The sequence below is a fragment of the Syzygium oleosum genome, unplaced genomic scaffold (genome assembly GCF_021117445.2).
Source record: "Syzygium oleosum isolate NSW1041296 unplaced genomic scaffold, Sole_v2.1 Sole_v2.51, whole genome shotgun sequence".
In the NCBI taxonomy this organism is placed as follows: Eukaryota; Viridiplantae; Streptophyta; class Magnoliopsida; order Myrtales; family Myrtaceae; genus Syzygium; species Syzygium oleosum.
In genome coordinates this window covers 1,303,902-1,326,620 of record NW_026607535.1, presented here as the reverse complement: position 1 = coordinate 1,326,620, position 22,719 = coordinate 1,303,902, and positions in this window count along the sequence as shown.

The following is a 22,719-nucleotide window of genomic DNA, read 5'->3' as shown; positions in this document are numbered from 1 at the left end:
TGGTATAGATCACTTTTCGCTCATTAAACTAATGAACAGAAGAAGTCAATGAAACATGTGCTTTGGTGAGGGAAGAGAGGCGTCACTAATGATCTAAGATTATTACATCGGCCACGTACAGGAGCATGTGTGGACGAAGAAGACCCATTGAAGTCAATATCATCTAACCCTTCTTCCACTGCATTTACCCACATCGACCACATTGAGAGCCTCGGGAAAGGACGTACCAAACATGTTGTCTTCATGATTCATCTTTGACCATTTCAAAGTGTTCCCACAGAAAGAGAACATATTTCAACGCCCCTTGTACATATGAAGAGCTACAAGTAGATATTCTTCTTCACTTCTTTCATTTCCTTATTTAAAAAAAAGGCATTAGTTCTTGAGAAGTGGGAAATTATTAAGTTTATGTCATTCTATAACTATATCGTTAGAATTTCACAACTTGCCTTGCACAACTTGAGTTGCCCACCAAGTCAATGAATAAATCTTTAATTGAACGACCAAGATAAAAGTCACTAGAGCTTCTCTAACCTTGGTTCAACTTATGCCAATTTGCTTCCAACCTTACTCTTGTTTACACCAAAATCGGCATGGATGTCACGTCGGTTTAATGTCAAAATCCGATGGACAATGGAGCTCAGTCGTAGTACGTTTGGATAAAATTCGGGAATGTAGTAAGCGTGAGTGGCACCATGTCCCGAACTCTGTGACCGGAGAGAATCGGTAATTTTACCGAAACATGAAAAGTTTACATTTCGGGAAATGTTGAAGCTACCGAAAATCGGCAAGATCACAACCCAGCCACGTGAATCGTGACAACAGGAAGTTATGAGCAAGAAGTGGAGATAGTAAACACGAGCAGATCGTGGGAGATCATTTATCCAAATTGGAAGTTATCCCAGCAGTTGAGATCAAGTTTTGGTGGACAATGAAATTGGAAAACGTGGGTAGATAAAGCAGTTATTGAAAGTGCCAAAATTCAAAGTTCGAAAACAAAGAAGTAACCGACAAGCAGTTACAGGGTAGGAGGAGATATACGTACTCAGAGGAAAGAAGAAGGAAAACCCACACAAGAATGCAAAAACACTCAAGTTTATATGCACTTTAGTTTCATTTGCACTTTTACTTCCTGCGTTTACAGCTTCCTGTAGCTTTAGTTAACCTTCAAGCCCTTTACCGCTTTCGTAGGAGTATTGTAACGTAGCTTGGAACTCTGTTGATCCTAGATCCATTTTCAATCCACTCAATTTCTACCCGCTTCCACATAACCCAAAGACTCACACTATGTTTTTTCGCCACGATATTCCTAGTAATCAAGCCACAGAACCTACTTTAATAAAAACCGAAAATCACAGTTTCGGTGAAGGATATTCCTCGTCACAAAACGAGCGAACATCTTTTTGGCACGCCCGGTGGGACCTGCGTGGTAAGATTTGGAGAAATGGTGAGAACTAGGCAATCTGAAGGAATACCGGTCGGCAACATCAACAATCCAGTTGATGAAGCACGTTCCGAACATTCATGACAAATCAAGTAGAGGAGAATGCCGACATTCCTCGACAATTAAGCGAAGAACAAGCCCGTGTGTTGGCACCAGATAACACCTTGGTAGCCACGATAAGAAGGATGTTTGAGGAGTAGCAGAACGATCTTACCAATCATATGGTGCGACATGTAACTGATGTGATAAAGCCCATGGTGATCAATACTATAAATGAGGGACGAATGTACCTCTACCAGTGAATATGCCTAATATTGACCATATCAGACCACCTGCGCCTCAACCATATCCTCATGTGATAGAAAATCCTCTTTATAGACCACCACTGCCTGTTAATTTCAACGTAGAGCGACAAGGGGTGAATCGACCGCAATATGATTCGATCCTAGAGGTCAAGATCCTTGGGTAGGCCAAAGCAAAATTTAAGGCCATGGAACCCGAGATAGAGTTGCGGGGTGGTAATGCAACAATTGGGAGCAGAAAGAGGAATGCCAAGGCCAGTGTATAGGAAACCACATCCCGATTGGGTTGACAATATACCATATCCGAGGGGTTTCAAGATGCCAGATTTTGCTGTATTTACAGGAGAAGAAGATCAGTCAACTGTAGAACATGTGGGTCGATTCTTAGCACAATGTGGAGAAGCCGGAACTAATGAGTATTTAAGGTTAAGATTGTTCCCACTGTCTTTGTCAAAAACAGCGTTTACTTGGTATACGAATCTGCATGCGAATTCTATTCAGACATGGACGGAGATGGAAAGGCAGTTCCATTCTCAATTTTACCGAACAGTACCAGAAGTAACAGTAGCCGATTTGGCCAGGATGTATCAATATGGTACCGAAACGGTAGATCAGTTTATTGCACGTTTCAAGAAATCTAGAAACCGATGTTTAACGTCACTTACCGAAAAGGAGTTCACGGATTTGGCTTTTAATGGCTTGAGGTTCAACCTTAAAGAAAGATTTGAAGGACAAGCATTTGATGATCTCTTTCAGTTGAACGCACGGGTTTCCAAGTACGAACACTTGTTGAAGGAGAAAGATAAGAAGCCGAACAAGGATAATCGGCATACAGTGGCATTTGCTGAAAATACCGAACAAGGTGATATAGCCGAAGAGGAGAATGAAATAGCCGTAGCAACTATGGTGCTTGAAAAACAGTATGTGTGCCCAGCACTAAAGCCAGCCAAGATGAGAGATGCATCCAAGTTCAAGGCTAAGGAGACAAATAACTATTCCTTCGACATCTACAAGTTGGATGAGATATTTGATCTGTTATTGAAGGATGGAGTGATCAAGTTATCTGAAGGGCAAATAATTCCGCCAAAGGAGGAAATGACAGGAGTTACCGAATTGGCTACCCCAAAATGTCAAAGAAATATGATCATCCATTACGGATAAATATGATCCATGCTAAACTTCCAGCGGAATATGGAACTGATTTGGTAGTGGAAGAAGATACCGAACACATTTCGGAAAAGGAAATAGCCATGGCAGAATTCCAGTTTCCCGACAAGGAAGCCATTAAGTTTGATAAGGTACCTTCTGAAAAAGCAAAGCATCTAAGATCCTTGGTTATTTCAGGAAAGGTCAATGGTAGGTCTGTCGGTAAAATTTTCGTAGATGCTGGAGCCACTTTGAACCTCGTATCTTACAAGTACTTCAAGAAATTAGGGAAGGACGATGATGACATTATCCCTTCCAATGTTCAGCTGGCTGATTTTCTTGGGGAAGTTACCGAAGTCAAGGGGGCAATAGTGCTGGATTTGATTATAGGGTCCAAGTCGTCCAAAACGACTTTCTTTGTGATAGAGTCTGATGGTTCATATAATCTGCTGCTCGGAAGAGATTGGATACACTCTAATCAGTGCGTACCTTCAACTTTGCATCAAGTCTTGGCATTTTGGAATGGCGAGAAAGTGGAGTATGTTGAGGCAGATTCGGGATATGTTTCAATCGGGTGGACTGATATTTGCCGAAAATATCGAGACTGTGCATATGAAGGTTATGCTGTTGAAACACCAGGGACAGATCCACAGTCCCTTGCTTATTGCCGCTTCGGGGATGCGAAAGCCGAATGGATCCCTAAGTCAAGCTTGGCATTGGAAGAATTACATACTCTATATGGAAAGCGAGTCAGTATTGCAAGAAGTTTGTGAAAAGTATTTTGTATATTTGGCGGAAATGGCGCATCAAAAGGTTGAAGCCTCAGATTGTATAGATGAATGGGAAGATCCACTGGTCAAAGAAGACAGGACAATGGAGGCTCAAGATCCATTGTTAGAAGTTGATATAGGGGAGCCTGGTCGTTTCCGCCCGATATATGTGAGTGCTTTTTTACAAGGGGGCATGAAAGAAAAGTTGGTTAATCTAATCAAAGAATATAAGGATTGTTTTGCATGGGACTATAATGAAATGCCTGGTTTATCAAGAGACATTGTAGAACATCGTCTTCCAATCAAAAAAGGATTTCGTCCGCATAAGCAGCTAGCAAGAAGGTTTGCTCCAGATGTGGTGGATAAAGTCAAAGAGGAAATAGAAAGGCTGCTGAAAGCAAGATTTATTGAAACAACCAGGTATGTAGAGTGGCTTTCAAATATTGTCCCTGTGAAAAAGAAGAATGGGAAGCTGAGAGTTTGTATTGACTTTCGGGATCTGAATAATGCCACTCCAAAGGATGAATACCAAATGCCTATGGCAGATATGTTAGTAGACTCAGCATCGGGAAATGAGATGTTATCCCTGATGGATGGTCATTCGGGTTATAACCAAATATTTATAGCTAAGGAAGATGTCCCGAAGACAGCATTTAGATGTCCTGGTGCAATCGGGACTTTTCAGTGGGTGGTTATGCCTTTTGGACTAAAGAATGCAGGAGCTACGTATCAGCGGGCAATGAATTTGATTTTTCATGATATGATTGGCAAATTCTTAGAAGTTTATATTGATGACGTGGTGGTTAAATCAGCTCAAAAAGATCATCTGGATTATCTCGAGCAAGCGTTTATTAGGACAAGGAAATACAAATTGAAGATGAATCCAACCAAGTGTGCCTTTGGAATACAAGCAGGAAATTTCTTGGGATTTTTGGTCAATCAGAGGGGAATCGAAGTTGACAAGAACAAAACAAAGGCTATTATGGAGCTTTCTCACCCTACATCAAAGAAACAACTACAGATGGTGATCGGGAAAATAAATTTTCTAAGAAGATTCATTGCCAATTTGTCTGATAAAATGGAGCCGATGACACAGCTTCTGCGTCTCAAAAAGCAGGATGAATTTATATGGGAAGAAAAACAACAGAAGGCGTTTGATTCGATCAAAGCTTATCTAATGAATCCGCTTTGTATTAATGCCGCTGTAAGGTGCAAACCACCGAAATTGTACTTATCAGCCTACCGATATAACTATCGGGAGTATGTTGGCTCAAGAAAATGAGAATGGGAAAGAACAAGCGGTATATTATTTGAGCAGGGTGTTAACTGATGTTGAAAAAAGATATACCGCAATTGAAAAATTATGTCTATCTTTATACTTTGCTTGTATGAAGTTAAGGCATTATTTGCTACCAACTACAGTACATGTGATCGGTAAAACTGATATAATAAAATATATGCTATCCCGACCTGTTATAAAAGGGCATATAGCAAAGTGGGCCTTTATCCTGTCCGAGTTTGATTTGATATATGTGCCGATCAAAGCAGTAAAAGGCCAGGCCATTGTTGATTTTCTTACCGAATATCCATGTTTACAAATGGAAGAAAATGAGCAAAGTCTCAGTCAGGTGCTACCATGGACTATGTATTTTGATGGATCGCGTGCTAAGAGCATGGCTGGAGCTGGATTGGTAATAATTTCTCCCGATGGGAAACTTACAAGGTGCGTCTGTAAGTTAAATTTTGAATGTTCAAATAATCAAGCCGAATATGAAGCATTGATTATCGGATTAGGAATACTGATTGAGTTGAAAGCACAGTTTATCAAAGTATTCGGTGATTCACAATTAGTGGTAAAGCAATTAAGGGGAGAATACCAGTGTCTGAATAAGAATTTGATTGGTTATTACTATCTAGCTAAAAAGCAATTAGAGCAATTCAGGGAGTACGACATAGCCCATGTTAAAAGAGATGCAAATTTTGAGGCTAACGAGTTGGCTCAAATAGCTTCTGGATACCGAATATCAAAAGAGTTAGCTGACATCACAACCACCATAATACTGTCGGTACCTTCTATTGAACAAAGAAAGATACCGATAGCAGTTAGCGAGGTAGTCCAAAAAGAGGAGAAGAATTATACCGAAAGCTGAGAAGACAAGCCCAAAAATATGTCGTATTAGGAGAAGAATTATACCGAAAATCCTCAGATGGATTGCTTTTGCGTTGTCTTGATGAAGATGATGCAAAATTGGTTATGGCAGAAACACATGAAGGCGTGTGTGGAGCTCATCAAGCAGGAATCAAGATGAGATGGCTGTTAAAAAGGTATGGATATTTTTTGCCAGCAATGATGCAGGATTGTATTAATTATGCCAAAGCATGTCTTTCATGTCAAAAACATGGACCGTTGCAACATGTACCTGCTATGGAGCTCCATTCTATTATAAAGCCGTGGCCATTTAAAGGATGGGCAATGGATATAATTGGTAAGATCTACCCACCCTCTTCTCATAAGCACAGTTATATTTTGTTAGCCACAGATTATTTTACGAAATGGGTGGAGGCCATTCCATACAAGAGTATAACACAAAAGACCGTGATCAAATTTATGGAAGAAAATATAATTCATCGATTCGGCTTGCCTGAATCAATTACTGCCGATCAAGGTACAGTGTTCACTGGAAGTGAGGTAAAGGAATTTGCACGGTCAAGAGGAATCAAAATGATTTATTCCACACCGTACTATCCTCAGGCAAATGGACAAGCTGAGGCTACTAACAAGGTTGTTATTGGTCTTATCAAGAAACATCTAGAAGAAAATCCAAAGGAATGGGATACTTTGTTGTCAAGAGTATTGTGGGCATACCGAACGTCACGAAGATCAAGTACAGGTATCAGCCCTTATATGCTTACATATGGACAAGAGGCAGTTTTACCAATGGAAATAACAGTGCAATCTTTAAGAGTCCAATTACAGAGTGAAATGTTGCCTGAAGATTATAAAGATTGGATGCATATAAATCTGGATGAACTAGATGAGGTTCGTGCGGCTTCTTTGGATCAATTGATCGCACAAAAGAGAAGAGTAGCTAGAGCTTTTAACAAAAGAGTTAAAGTTAAGCAGTTTGTGGTGGGGGATCTAGTATGGAAAGCGATACTGCCTTTTAATCTCCAAAATAGAGAATTCGGTAAATGGTCATCAAATTGGGAACGACCAAATTCCAAATCTCCCTCACATTATGTTCGAATGCATCAAAGTTATTAGGGAATAAAGAACATAGCTCCCAGACTAGATCCAGAAAGGTAGAATCTGCAGACAGAAACACTTTGGATCTGAAAAAGTCTGTCAGGTTGGTAACTTCTACCTTATGATTGTTGTTCAATAATAAAGCATGGTGTCCTTGGGACAGCAGTTCGTGTAGTCGTCTCCATAAGGATCGATCACCTATAGAGAATGAGGCAAGTTGTCACGTTAAAGGGAATGAAGAATGGTCGTCAAAGGTCAGGTAGAAAGTTTACCTTCATAAGTATTACGACTATTCCGTGAGCGAGACCAAAGAAGCAGCCGAGATGAAGAACCATGTGAAGACATCATGAACTGAATTGTGAGTTTGCAGGGAATCTGTGGCAAGCTTAAACAGTTATAAAGGGAGCAGATCGTGGAGGATGATGTGTCAGAATTTTCTCGGAGAGACGGGATGGAGATGGAATTTGAATCATGTATGTGGATAAGCAGTTATTAAGTTGGTAACCAATAAGTTCAGAGAGAATGAATGATAGGAAAGATAAGCATTTGATCTTTCAGTTACTCAAGTTACAGTGGAACAGTTATCTTTGAGTTGATTCAGATATCCAAAAGAACCAGACAGAGATAAAGAGTGATATTCGGGTAGAACGTTTGAGTTACCGATTGCTAAAATATACAGCGTCGGGAATTTGCTTTATCGGGATATCTTACATTTGAATATACATCGTCGGGAATTTGTTTTATCGGGATATTCCACATTGGAATATACAGCATCAGGAATTTGCTCTGTCGGGGTATTTTACAATTAAGCAAATGCAAAGAAGACCAAGAATGGACTCCAGCAAATGGTTTCAACATTTTATCTCCAATTAGCCAATAGGGTTTTGGCTTCACTTACAAAGTCTCTTAATCTAATTTCTAGCCCGTAGTTTTCATCCATAATCTCTGCCCTTTTCTTCTCATGAACCTTAACTAACCCAATAGTATTATCAAACTCTTTCTCCAACTCCCTACATTTCTGCATCTTGCATCTAAGTGTGGGAGAAAAGTTTGAGACTGTGAATTTCTGGTCTATAATTTGAGCATCCACCATCCTCAGCTCTGCTTCAAGTTCTGCTTTTCTGGCCTCCAAGCTTTGAAGTTTGCTTGCTTCAACTTTAAAATGATTATAGAAGAGACGAGCATCTTCACACTTGTTGGCTAATTCATCCTGGATTGCCAGTCCTCGGCTTTCTCCAAAGAGAAGATGGGGAAGATGATCAAGATTGACTCTGATTTTAGTCACAGCGTCTACAAAGTCAACAGCGAAGAGATCAATTTTGTCTTGGAAAGAATCCGACAAGATAAAGGATGGATGGCCAGAGCATATTTCCTGGAAAAGATTCCTCGCTTGGCGTTCTTTGTTAGAGTCAATGATCAACTTTCCATAACCAGGCTCTAATAGGTTTAAGAGTCATTCCCATTTAGCTCTAGCCACTTCTCTAGGAACTTCGGCAAGCATTGACAAAGTTGAAGGCCCCGAGGAATCATCGATCATTGAAGAAGCTGGGATGGGTACCTGCCAATATTCTTTCCAACTCCTCCCGTTCTGCTAAAGAGAAAATTTCTATCTGAGCAGATGGGTTGGGCACAGCAGAGGATGTTGAAGGAGGTAAACCAGTGATGATCTGAGAAGTTGGTGGCACTTGCACACTCAAAGGGTCCTGAGACGTCGTTTCTTCAGGCGTTGGAATTTCTTGAGGTGCAGAAACAGGTATGTCAGAAGCTGCAGCAGTAACATATGTATATCAGATAACTGAATAGAAATTTCGAGTCAAATACAGGGCAATAACATTTACCAGTAAAAGTTAGAGGAAGATTTTCTTCAGGTTCTATGACATTGGTAGGAATATCCTGCGTTGGTATACCTTCTTGGGGATTTGAAACAGGAGTTTGATCTTGAATCAACTCAGCAGTGACTTCTATCAAAGAAGCAGGAATTACTGGTGAAGGATTTGGGGCTGATATGATAAGAGCCTTGCTAGGAGAAGCAACACTGGATGGATTAGTCTTGGAGGTATCTGGATTAATCAAAAGATATACAGGTTAGTGCTAATATGCACATTGCTAGTCTCCATAAATAGAGCAAGAGAAGTACCTTTTGGTGGGCGCGGTTTCATCATAGCTCGAAGTGTGAGCTCTGAAGATTGATCAGATGTTGGAGGATTTTCTGGAGATTCTGAGGAACGAATAGTTACTTTTCTAAAGCCGCGTTTTGCTGGTGCTTTCTTTGGGGCAATAGAGTCCGAAGCCTTTCTTTTCTTGTTCACTGCGAGAGTATGATATTAAATAGGAGGCTGAAATCAAGCAAAACATATATTGACAATGAAATTACCTTTGGAAGGTTCTATTGACTTGGTTGGAGACTTATTCACGGCCTCAATTGCTTTTGGTGCTATAGGAGGAACAAGCATCTTTTATTTTTGAAAGAATCGGATCCGGAGGATCCGAAAACACTGATCTTTTGATAATCTTTCCACCAAATGTCAAAATCAGTGAAGAATAATCGGAGTAGCGATGAATTCAATGACACGAGACAATCGGTAGATACTCCGTATCAACGTGGTCGACTCATTAAAAGGTTGATCATCCTTGACTTGCAAGTTAATTTATCAAAAGAAGCAACAGAGAAAGTGTAAAGAGCGAGGAACAGGAACTCCTTGAATTAACCCAAGTTGCCTGGCACAGTATTGGGGAGAATAGATTTCAAAGCCAGCAGCAAACCTGCCTTTTGTCGAAAATCTCACAGGGAGATCAACAGAAGTCAAGATAGATTGCCAAAAATCACTTTTGTTCTTCTGAAAGGCAGGAAGGTAAGATTTGAATTGAGGGGTAAAGAAAGGAGAGAAGGAATGTGAATTCTCCTCAGTGGAATAAAGTTGAGAAATAAAGTACCGAAAACAGGAGGATGGTGTTTGAGGAACAGAGACCAGTTTCCTGCTCAAAGTTTGGCAGATTAGTTGGTCAGGAATAGAAACCGAGAGAGGCTGGATAACTTGATCTTTGGAAAACCAAGTGGGGAAATAGAAGGTTGCCCATGCTTGAAGAAGCCAAAGGGGACCACCAAAAACGCCACTAACTTCATCTGAAGCAGTGGAAGAAGAGGCATGGGCTAAACCCCGATAGAGTAAGGCCAACAGTGTCTTGCCTAAAGAAAGCCGGGTCCCTGAAGCTAAAGCAGAAGCAACAGCAACAAAATCATTCGAGACCCTAACTATAGGGTGGCGAAAAGGAATTTACTGAGCCGTATAAAAGAAAAGCGGTGTGCTCCTCGCCAGTAATCGCATTTTCCTTTTTAAAGTAGTTTTTCATGAATGTCCCGTAGGCCATTTCAGAATCAGATAATTTGCCGAGCGGCGAATGAGAGTCTAGAGGCGGGGTAGATGGGTCCGTACCCAAAGAGAGAGCCCGGTAAGGCGGTGTACATCAAGCAAAGTTACCGACATAGGAGAAAAAGGAAAAAGAAGCAGTTGGTCGAAGATGACCAAAAGAAAGACAACGCGCCAATCGGTTCCCGATTCACATGGTAGTCGAAACAACTAAGACGCAAAGCATCGTGGATGGAAAGGGTATTCCAAAGAGAACCCTTAGAAGGAAGAAGACGAAGGTACCATTGATAGAACTCAGAATCAAAATCAGAGAAAGCCCTAAGGCGAGAAGGACGAGAATACCACTGGTACGCCAAAATAGATGACTCATGGATGGGAAGTACCTCAATCTGATGACGAGGGAAGCGGTTTGACAGGCATTGTGGAACGAAAAAGTGATTGTGAGCAGCAGGGCCAAGGATATAAGAATCTTCAAAATCATTCTGTACAGAGAACAGATGAGATCCTTCTTTGAAATTATCAGAATCCCGGAATAGATAATATCGGTCGAGGGCATCTGATGCAGAAAAAGAGAAAGTTTGGTCCTTGGAAGCTTTGGAAGCCATGGATTTTAGTAGAGTGTCGGAAAAGATTGCAGAGATTCAAAAAGGTAAAGATGAAGAAGAACGAAAAAGGAACGATTTTTATAGAAAGTGTTTTGGAGACGAAAAGGTGGGGGCGCGAAGCAAGGTGATGAAGCGACGTCAAGAATAGGTACTATTTCTTTGATATTTAAAAGAATTAAAAGTTCTTTTAATTCTTTTAAAAGGGGGCATTTGTTTACACCAAAATCGGCATGGATGTCACGTCGGTTTAATGTCAAAATCCGATGGACAATGGAGCTCAGTCGTAGTACGTTTGGATAAAATTCGGGAATGTAGTAAGCGTGAGTGGCACCATGTCCCGAACTCTGTGACTGGAGAGAATCGGTAATTTTATCGAAACATGAAAAGTTTACATTTCGGGAAATGTTGAAGCTACTGAAAATCGGCAAGATCACAACCCAGCCACGTGAATCGTGACAACGAGGAAGTTATGAGCAAGAAGTGGAGATAGTAAACACGAGCAGATCGTGGAGATCATTTATCCAAATTGGAAGTTATCCCAGCCAGTTGAGATCAAGTTTTGGTGGACAATGAAATTGGAAAACGTGGGTAGATAAGGCAGTTATTGAAAGCGCCAAAATTCAAAGTTCGAAAACAAAGAAAGTAAGCAAAAGCGATTCTGAGGTAGGAGGAGATATACGTACTCGGAGGGAAAGAAGAAGGAAAACCCACACAAGAATGCAAAAACACTCAAGTTTATATGCACTTTAGTTTCATTTGCACTTTTACTTCTTGCGTTTACAGCTTCCTGTAGCTTTAGTTAACCTTCAAGCCCTTTACCGCTTTCGTAGGAGTATTGTAACGTAGCTTGGAACTCTGTTGATCCCAGATCCATTTTCAATCCACTCAATTTCTACCCGCTTCCACATAACCCAGCACTACACTCTGTTTTTTCGCCACGATATTCCTAGTAATCAAGCCACAGAACCTACTTTAATAAAAACCGAAAATCACAGTTTCGGTGAAGGATATTCCTCGTCGCAAAACGAGCGAACAACTCTCCAAGAAAACACGTACGCTCATTGCCCATATTGTTATGCTGATCTTATACTTTCAGACGAAGACCGATGGATCAAATAGTTTCCAAACTCAGGAACTTCTGGAATGACTGGGACCTTAGGCTGATGGTCCTGTTGAGCCTTTCCCTGCAAGTATTACTCATCACCCTAGGAGGTCGCCGCAAGTTCACTCGTAAACTTGCCATCAGGATAGCCGTCTGGTGCGTCTATATATTAGCAGACTCGATAGCAGGCGTCGCGCTCAGCATGCTTGGTGATTTCAATAAAGAATCCGGTTCCCTAGATGCGAACAGCAAGTTCATTGCTTTCTGGGCTCCAGCTCTTCTCTTGCTCCTGGGCGGCCCAGACACGATCACGGCTTGTTCCTTGGAAGACAATGAACTGTGGTTGAGGCACCTGCTGGGACTAATAGTCCAAACTGCAGTGACGATACACATCTACTTCATGGCGTGGGCACTTTCGTATCTGTCCGGTTTAGCCTTCCTGATGATCGTGGCCGGTCTAATCAAGTTCGGGGAGAGGGTATGGGTCCTTTGGCTAGCAAGTAGCGATAAACTTAAAGAATCCATGCTAGACGCCCCTGATCCTAGCCCCAATTACCCACGTTTCATGGAGGAATATACTCTGAAGCAGGCTGAAGGTTTCCTCGTGACAGCCGATGAAATAGTTGAGGTTCAGGTGCCTGAGGATCTCTCGGCCAAAGAAAGCCGACCCGATGGCTATGAAGAGTTGGTCCAAGCCCATCGCTTGCTTAAGATATTCAAGCGCCTGTTTGTGGATCTCATTCTCAGCCATGACGATAAAGATGCAAGTTTATCGGTGTTCAAGGATAGGTCATGCAAAAGTGTTTTTGAGATAGTGGAGATTGAGCTCGGATTCATGTACGATTTGCTTCACACAAAGGCCACGGTGTTATATACCCGATGGGCCTTATATCGCCGCATCATCACTTTGTCGATAACATGCTTTGTATTGGCATGCTTTGTATGGGTATACTTCTGTTGGTGCTCAAATTTGGTTGATTGGGCTGGAAGAAAAAGGAAGACAACAGGCCCAAATTACTAAACAGTAAACTAGGTAATGAAGTAATACAGGGCCCAATGTATCGGATATCGAGAACTTGGTACCGGCAACCGCTCGGGACATCAGGATAAAGATAAGAGCAGTTACCTCATTTGGTGCCAATAATATCGCGGGATAAAAGGAGCGGTTATCGGGAAGAAGATCGAACAATCCAGAATCAAGATAATAACTGCTCGGCAGCGGTTATTCTTTAGCGTTAGCTATAAATAGCGACCGAGAAAACATCAGAGGAGACCTTTTGCCAAATCAACTGCAGAACGCATACCTTCTTGTAACTTTGTTTATTCAATCATTATTGCCAATTTATCTTTTATCGTACAATTTATCTTTAGAGCTTTATTTTCGTTCGCCATTAGCGTAGGATTTGTCGCTTCCTTTCCGAAATAACACAGGACCCAGTTACTCACAAAAAATCGAAGATCTTCCCCTTCGGTCAAAGATCTTTCATTCGAGACTACTCTCGGCAAAACATCTTTTTGGCATGCCCGGTGGGACCATTGTGTTTCGTCTCTAGGAAGTGTCAATGGCGAAGACAATGAATCAGGAGAGTCGTACTACTACCGGCGAGGATAACTCATCTCCGCAGCAAGTGGGAGAAAGGCCTGCTCATTCCGATTCATCTTATTAGAACCTTAACCCAACTATCAATGTCAACACATGCGTAGGCTCTAAAGATAATCCTCGGAATCTAACCGAGGAACAGAGGAGAGAATAGGCGTCTAATTCTACAGTGATGGCCACTATGAGAAGGATGTTTGAAGAACAATAGAATGAATTGACTAATCACATGGCCAATCATTTATTTGTAATTCTCACTCCTCTATTCATCAATCTGATTGCGGAATTGACTTCGAAGTTTGGACCAACGAGCGGACCAAATGGAGCACAAGGAAGACAAATAGAACCCGAGATCATCCTAATCATGGCCCTCGCTTTACCTGTTGTTACTGGTGCTTTAGGTCTAACACAACCGGTTTGAATTTTGCAAAGGACTGATATCGCAGGAGATCAGAATCAGACTGGTCTAGGGGACCGTTTGAATCTGACTGGATCTATAGGTTCTCTTGGACGTGCACCCGAGAGTGTTATTGATGCAAATATGGTTAGGGTGTCTACTGACCCTGTAACCGCAGGAATGGATGCTCAGGGATTCATTCCCTAGCCACCGATCCAGGAATTTACTAGGCAAGCCGGGAGTAGCACCATGCCAATGACTAATCCCATTAATATCGGGACAATTCCCGTGCCGATCCCGGGATATCAACCCTATAGGCCACAGGCAGCATTTAGGGACTTGGGGGCTCGACCGCCCTCACCCCCCAGAGCGCAAGTTAACCAGGGATTCCAGGCACCAGCGTAGATTGAACAAGCAGCTTGTTTAGTAATGCAACATATGGGTTTGGAAGGAGGCGTACTGAGGCCTGTGTATCGTAAGCCGTATCCCGATTGGGTAGACAATATTTCGTATCCAAGGGGATATAAAATTCTTGAGTTTACTATTTTCACTAGAGAGGATGACCAATCCATAGTGGAACATATTAGTAAATTCACAGCCCAGTGCGGAGATGTGAATAACGATAGGAGAATGAAGTTGAGGCTTTTTCCCTTATCGTTATCAAAAACCGTATTTACTTAGTATATTGGATTGCTTGTCAACTCGGTTTAGAATTAGGAAGATATGGAGAACAAATTCCACACACAATTCTATCGTCCAATTCCTGAGGTGAAGCTATCAGATCTGGCCACAGTCAAGCAGTATAATAATGAGATGGTGGATCAGTACGTTGCCCGGTTCAAAAAGATGAGGAATCGATGCTTGTTTTTCCTATCGGAAAAAGAAGTAGCAGAAATCACTAAGAATGGTTTCAAATTTGTGTTGAAGGAGCGTCTTGCCGGCCAAAAATTTTCAGATTTGTTTTCCTTAACGGCCGCGGCTACTCAGTATGAGAATCTATGGAAAGAGAAAGAGAAGAAACCTTATAAAGACTACAGATAGAATGTTGCGGCCTACGAGCCTCCTGAAGATTTACAAGAGGATGATGATCAGGAAGAGGCTGCGAAGATTGCGGTAGCAAAAATGACCCTGGATAAACCTTATGTATGCTAGGCCTTGAAACCCGCGAAAGTAAAAGAGTCGATCATGGTAAGAGCGAAGGATACCCAGAGGTATTCATTCGACGTGACCAAGTTGGATGAGATTTTCGATCTCTTGGTTCGGGACGGTGTAATAAAACTGACTGAGGGACAGACTATCCCAAGCAGAGAGGAGATAGCAAACAAAAGGTATTGCAAATGGCATCATTCATGGAGCCATAGTACAAAGTATTGTAATGTCTTTAGAAAGGCCGTACAAGAGGCAATCCAGCAGGGCAAGATAAAATTCGTGGATGAAGGGGATAAAAAGATGGAAATCGATATTGATCCCTTCCCGCAAATGGTCGGGATGGCATCAGCGACCATCAAGAGGCCAACCAAATTGAGTGCCTTGTGTAGGAGATGCTGTCGGGAGGTACATCAAAGATATGCCTCCGATGAGGATGAAGGTGGTCGAATAACTAATGGAAGTCGAAACCGATCGACTCCCAGAAGGGTTTCGCAGGAGAGCCTATGATTATTGGTATAACTAAATCTCTCTGGAAACAGGCAAACTTACCATGGGGCTCCTTCACGCACTCAATGGCCAGTTAAGAAAAAGGTCTATTACGCGGATGGAAGAAGTCACCCCAATAACGGGTTTATTTATGCTTCATCTTCAAGAAGGCCCAAGGCCTCGATACGAAAGCGAACAAGCCAGGTGCCATTAAAGCAGTTATACAAAGAGGGACACCCGGAAGTTTCGACATTGAGTGAACCAAGTGGGAAATACGACTATTATGTCACATACTTAGCGCCTAAATTGAGCGGAAGGATCTTTGCTGAGGTGACCCCTACGGGATTAGGTCCAAGTTTCGAGCACGAAGATCAATACCCACCTTCGTTGGCACCATGATGGGGGTACACCAGAACTTTGAACAACCCACACAATCCTCTAAAGGAGTAGTGGTTTGTTGGAAGGGAGATATCAGTTGTCTAGCAGCCACTGCATGGGTCCGGGCAAAGATATATGTCAAGGACCCAAAAGAGGAGGGAACAAAGAAAGAAAAAGTAGCAGGAATTGCAGCAACAAGTTAATGCCCTGGGGTGAGCAAGGCACCTGCGCTATCCAAGATCAAAGAATCTGGTGTGGGTGAAAGAAAAAGGGGAAATTTCAAATGCTGCCGAAGGACAAGGGGATACCAAGGAAAAGCAATTAAAGCCTGTTGCTAATCCTGGAAAGGCTGAAAAGAAGGAGGAATCAGTCAGGACAAGATCAAAGTTTGATAGGGGTCAAGCTAGGTTGATTTCCTCGGCGAGCTTAAATATGGTGCAAGCGAGGCTTCCACCTGAGTTACGAGCATTGGTGTTGAAAGTGACTCCCACAGAAGAAAAAGCAATTGAGGTCATAGAGACTGTGAAGGCTGAATTCCAGTTTACCGATGAGGAAAGGGTGGAATTAGAAAAGCTACTAGCTTCTAGGGCGAAACATTTGAGGGCTCTTATGCCGCAATAGTATGTTGGAAGGATCGATAAGCGACCGGTGAATAGAATTCTCGTGGACGCTGGAGCAACCCTAAATTTGATGCCGCATAAGTATTTCAGAAAGCTTGGTAAATGGGAAGAGGAAATGGTTCCAACTAACGTTACACTGTCTGACTTCACTGGCGATGCAAGTGATGCTAAAGGGGTAGTGATTGTGGACCTGACAATCAGTTCGCGCACGTCTAAAACCACTTTTTTCATAATAGATGTAGACGTGTCCTACAACTTGTTGTTGGGTCGAGACTAGATTCATAATACTCAGTGCGTACCTTCTTCGCTCCACCAAATGTTAGCCTTTTGGAATGGGACTAAGGTGGAATACGTAAGAGCCAACTATGAGGCAAGTGTGACATGGGTGGATTTAGTACGTACAAGGTCGTGTGAAGAGTGTGACACACCTATAATAGAGCTGCCTTAACTAGATACCAATAAAATTGCCCTCGGCCGCTTCACAGATCGGGGATTTGAATGGGTCCCTAAAAGAGAAGAGCTGGCTAGTCAGGAATGCAACATATTTGATGGAACAAAACGCCTTGTTACAAGAGCTGGATGAACGATATTCCAGCTACCTGGTAGAGGAGACCAAAAAGTCCTTAGGGTTTGCCGATTGTATTGAGGACTTTGAGGAATCCCCAATAATCCATTGAATCGGAAGATCCTTTGATAGAAGTCGATATAGGTGATGGTGATGTGAGGCGCCTCGTATTTGTAAGCGGATTACTCAATGAAGGAATGAAGAGCATTTTGATTGACGTCTTGCGAAGACATAGAAGCTGTTTTGCATGGGATTACCACGAGATGCCAGGTTTAAGGAGAGAAATAGTTGAGCATCGCCTCCCTATCAAGCAGGGGTGGAAGCCACATAAGCAACCTCCTAGGAGGTTCGCCCCTGAAATCAATTTGAAAATCAAAGAAGAAATTGAGCGACTTCTCAAAGCTGGCTTCGTTGAAACCGCTTGGTATATGGAATGGCTTTCAAATATCGTCCCAGTAAAGAAGAAGAATGGGAAGCTGAGAGTCTGCATAAACTTTAGGAATCTTAATGCGGCAACACCAAAGGACGAATATCAGATGTCCGTTGCCGACATATTGGTTGATTCTGCGACTTGCAATGAAGTAATATCCCTAATGGACGATCATTTGGGATATAACCAAATCTTTATCGCGGAACAAGACGTTCCTAAGACAGCTTTCAGATGCTCAGGTGCGATAGGAACATTCGCATGGAAGGTGATGCCTTTCGGTTTGAAGAATACTGGAGCTACGTATTAGAGAGCCAAGAATTCAATTTTTCACGACATGATTGGAGATTTCATGGAGGTCTATATCGATGACATCATAGTCAAATCAATAGAGGTAAGTCATCTTGACTATCTTGAACAGTCATTTAATAGAATGGAGAAATATCAATTGAAAATGAACCCTCTTAAATGTGCATTCGACATAAGAGCTGGAAATTTTTAAGGGTTTCTAGTCAATAACAGGGGTATAGAGGTTGATAGAAATAAAGTGAAAGTAATTGTAGAATTGCCACCTCCGTCTAATAAGAAACAATTACAAATGATCTTAGGAAAGATAAATTTCTTAGACGATTTTATTGCTAATTTGTCTGTCAAGATAGAAGTATTTTCTCCTTTATTGAAATCGAAGAATCAAGAGGAATTCACGTGGAAAGAGAAACAGCAACTTGCCTTCGAGAGGATTAAAAATTTTTCGACGAGTCCTCCAGTTTTGATGCCACCGAGATCAGGTAGGCCGTTGAAACTCTATGTGTCGGCCACCGATACAACTATCGGGAGTATGCTGGCGCAAGAAAATGACAAAGGCAAGGAACATGCGATATATTATCTTAGCAGAATGTTGACCGAAATCGAGAAGAGATATACCGCTATTGAGAAGATCGGTTTATCATTGCCTTTTGCATGCACTAAACTGTGGCATTATCTTCTGCTAGTAACTGTTCATGTGGTATGTAAAACTGATGTCATAAAATATATGCTTACAAGGATAATAGTGAGAGGCCGTTTAGCAAAATGGTCACTTGTTTTGTCCGAAATGGATTTAGTGTACGTGCCGATTAGAGCGGTAAAAGGACAAGCAGTTGCGGATTTTATCACTGAATATCCATGTGTTCGGATCAGCGAAGATGAGGCCGCAAATTATGCACAATCAGTTCCATGGGTGTTGTACTTTGATAGATCAAGTACTTCTACTTCATCAGGGGTTGGAGTTTTGATAGTATCTCCGAAAGGTTGGAAGACGAAAGTGCAAATGAAATTAGACTTCAAGTACTCTAACAATCAAGCTAAATATGAGGCTTTGATTGTCGGTTTATACATATTGGCTGACATGGCTGTCCAATCAGTCAAAATAATGGGAGATTCTCAGCTCGTGATAAGACAATTAAAAGGAGAATATCAATATCTTAACGAGAATATCTATGAACTTTACATCAGGGCAAAAGAGTTATTAGCCAAATTCCCTGATTAAGAGTTAGTACACATAGCACGGTACCAGAATATGGAGGCTAATGAGTTCGCACAAATGGCATCTGGTTATCGCGTTACTAAAGAACTAGCTCAGGCTATAATTATTGAGATAAATTGGCTACCGCCTATGTCGGAGCGAACACTGGTGGTGAAAGCTAAGCCAAAAGAAAATGGTACTGAATGGTGGACTCCTATTATTCAATACTTGAAGGAACCTCAATCGTGGGACAAGAGATTGAGACGCCAAGCATTAAAGTATGTGCTACTTGGAGAGGAATTGTGCCGGCATACTACGGATGGAATGTTGTTAAGGTGTTTGAACAGTAGTGAGGTAATCTTGGCAATGGCTGAAGTCCACGAAGGCATATGTGGTGCCCATCAAGCGAGTATCAAAATGAAATGGTTATTAAGAAGGCATAGATACTTTTGGCCTTCAATGACACAAGATTGTATAGATTATGCAAAGGGATGCAGATCATGTCAGATACACGGTCCAATTCAGTATGTCCCCGCAGCACTATTAAAGCATATTGTAAAGTCATGGCTTTTTAGAGGATGGGCAATGGATATAGTTGGCAAAATATATCCATCATCAGCTAGGAAACACTTGTATATATTGGTTTCTACTGACTACTTTACGAAGTGAGCAGTACCATATAAGATCATAACCCAAAAGAAGGTTAGAGAGTTTATAGAGGAGCATATAATATGCCGTTTTGGTACACAATAGACTATTACGGTAGATCAAGGAACTGTTTTTACTGGAGCGGAAACGTCAAGCTTTGTTACTTCCCGAGGGATCAGGATGTTGCATTCCATGCCTTATTACGCGCAAGCGTATGGTCAAGCCGAGGCCACAAATAAGGTTATAATTAACTTGAATAAGAAACATCTTGAAGAGAACCTGAGAGAATGGGACCGGACACTGTCCACTATACTCTGGGCATACCGAACGTCGAAGAGATCAGGGACTAGAACAAGCCCGTATATGCTCACTTACGGCCAAGAAGCAGTCTTACCGCTGGAAATTACGGTGCAATCCTTGAGAGTTAGGCTTTAGAATGACATCCTACTTGAGGAATACCGGGAAGCTATGTATTTACAGCTAGACGATTTAGACGAAGTAAGGGTTGCGGCCTTGGATCACATGATTGCCCAGAAGCCAATAGACGCACGGGCTTATAATAAACACGTGAGAGTCAAGCAGTTTGCCATCGGGGATTTAGTATGGAAAACTATCCTCCCACGTGATATACATACCCAGGCCTCTGTATGTGGTCCCTTACTTGGGAGGGCCCATACCAGGTGATCGATGTGTTAAGCGGAAACGCCTACCGATTGATGGAGATTGATGGGAAAGAGTTCCCATGCTCGGTTAATGGCAAACATTTGAAGGCTTTCTACCCGACGATGTGGGAGATGAGGGACTGGAAAGAAGATAGAATAGAAGATGCCGAGACCAACTCCATACCATCAACCAAATCCTAGATTTCATCATCAACAAGCTGTGTACATTCTTTAGTAAAGAAAAGAATTACTATCAACAAGAAAACTACAACATAACCCTACGCAGTCACTATCGGGATGAAGTTGAGCTACCTCCGGATCGCCGTCACGAAGTCCTTGAGATCGCCGTCCATGTGTGAGTTCTCCTGTTCACTTTGTGCGGCAGCCGGTAACATATCGCATGCCATATCAAAGGTGTGGTCACGTTCCTTCTCTAGGCTCTCCAACTTGGCCTCCTGTGAAGACAAGAGACCCTGGAGGTTGACATTAAAATCGCCAAAGGCAGCGACTTCGAACTCGACGTCCGCCAGCGGCTCGGTAAAACCTCGCATTTGTTCAGAATCCCGGCGGGAGATGGTGACACCTGCGCGCTCCTCTAGCTTGGAAAGCCTTGCTCCCAGACGAGCCTGTTCTCGTTGGACCCGGACAAGCCTCTTTTCAGCCAAAGCCATCACCTTGCGATGTCATTCCACCACGGAAGAAACAAAAGCAGCACAATCTTCGAGAACAGTGGCCTTCTCGCAAAGAACCACCTCTTCTTCGATCTTAGCCAGGTTCAGCTTGTAAGCTTCCAAACCCTCAAGGACAAGGAGGGAGAAGAGCTCGTACTGATGGTGGAGCTTAGAACTGGCGATAGGTGCGACGTCTATCTCGGGAATAAGCCCTTTTACAGCTCTCTCTTTTTTCGGATCGCGGGCAAGAGAAGGAAACCTGGCAGAAAGCAACTCAAGAAGTTGTTTCCATTCTTCTACCGCTTCCATGGAAAAAATGTGAACGACTTGAGGAGTAGGAGGTGAGCTCATAATGTAAAAGATGAAGAGGGATCTGGATATGAAGAGGGTTGAGAAAGACTGGGTTAATTTATAGCCGAGGCAAGAGATGGTTCAACACACTATGAGATCGTGAGAACGAAGAATCAGCAGACGTGGGAAAGTGGAGAGCTTATCTTTATATGCGTGATGCAGGAGGAGTTACACTTCTGGCAAAGAGCTGCGACAGAAATCAAGCGGTTGAGAAGATAATGAAAACCTTCGTAGGCTATCATTACCTTGAAACTCGAACAAGAATTTGAAAGGCCGCGGGTTATCAACTTCTGACTCGATCTGATTTGAAAAGATTAGGGATTTATTAATGGATAGGATATGGCGTATATTTCCCATATGTGGCATAAAGATATTAACTTGGGATCATACGGCCACCAAGATACAGTTTCCATGGATAAACTAAACGAGTCACTTCCATTAATGAAAGGATTAACACGCAAAGGAGTGAGCTGGAGCCCTTTTCGAATATAGTGCCCGGGGAAATGTGCTATAAGGGGTGATGCATTTTGTCAAGTTGATTATTGATTAACTTGACAATGGCCGAATCATCAATTAGAGTCTGTGACAATAAAACCCCACACAGAGGCGGAAAGGAGCAGAAATTTTATACAAATGGGGCATACACATATTTACAAGCCTGAAGGAAAACTCGGGAAGGTTCAGCTAAGGCGACGGAAGATTGAACTGTTATCGCAATGCTAAAACAAAAGTACGTAATCTCAATTCCAAGGTCCTATTCTCAGCACGGAGTTTCAGTCTTCATGCAGCTTGGGCTCGAATTTTTGAGTGGAGCCGTTCACATTCGCGGGTAAGAGCTATAAAAAAATCTTATCGCTAATGTATGAGTTGAGTGGTCAGAACTGCAGATGCTTCATTCAGCCTAACTCGTTGAAGAATATCAGTATAAAGTGGATCACTGAGACCAATTTCACCAAGGAGCCTTCGGTTTTCTTGTTGATTAGCAATAAGTTGATCTAACATGACTTGGAGTTCCTCTTCGGCATCGACCCTTTCCATTTCCTTCCGCCGATATTCGGTTTCGAGCATTTCGGCAGAGGCTAGTCTAATGTAGTTATCTCGGTACACCTCAAGGACCGAATCAATGGAAAGAGAAAAGCCCCTATAAGCATGTTGGAATGCAAAACAAGGCATAGAGCTTATCACGGAATCCAAATTCAGTAATAGGTAAGTAATTTCTCCCATTAGAGACGGATTGGAAATAATGTGGGGATATCCATAAGACAATGTCAGAGAATCTC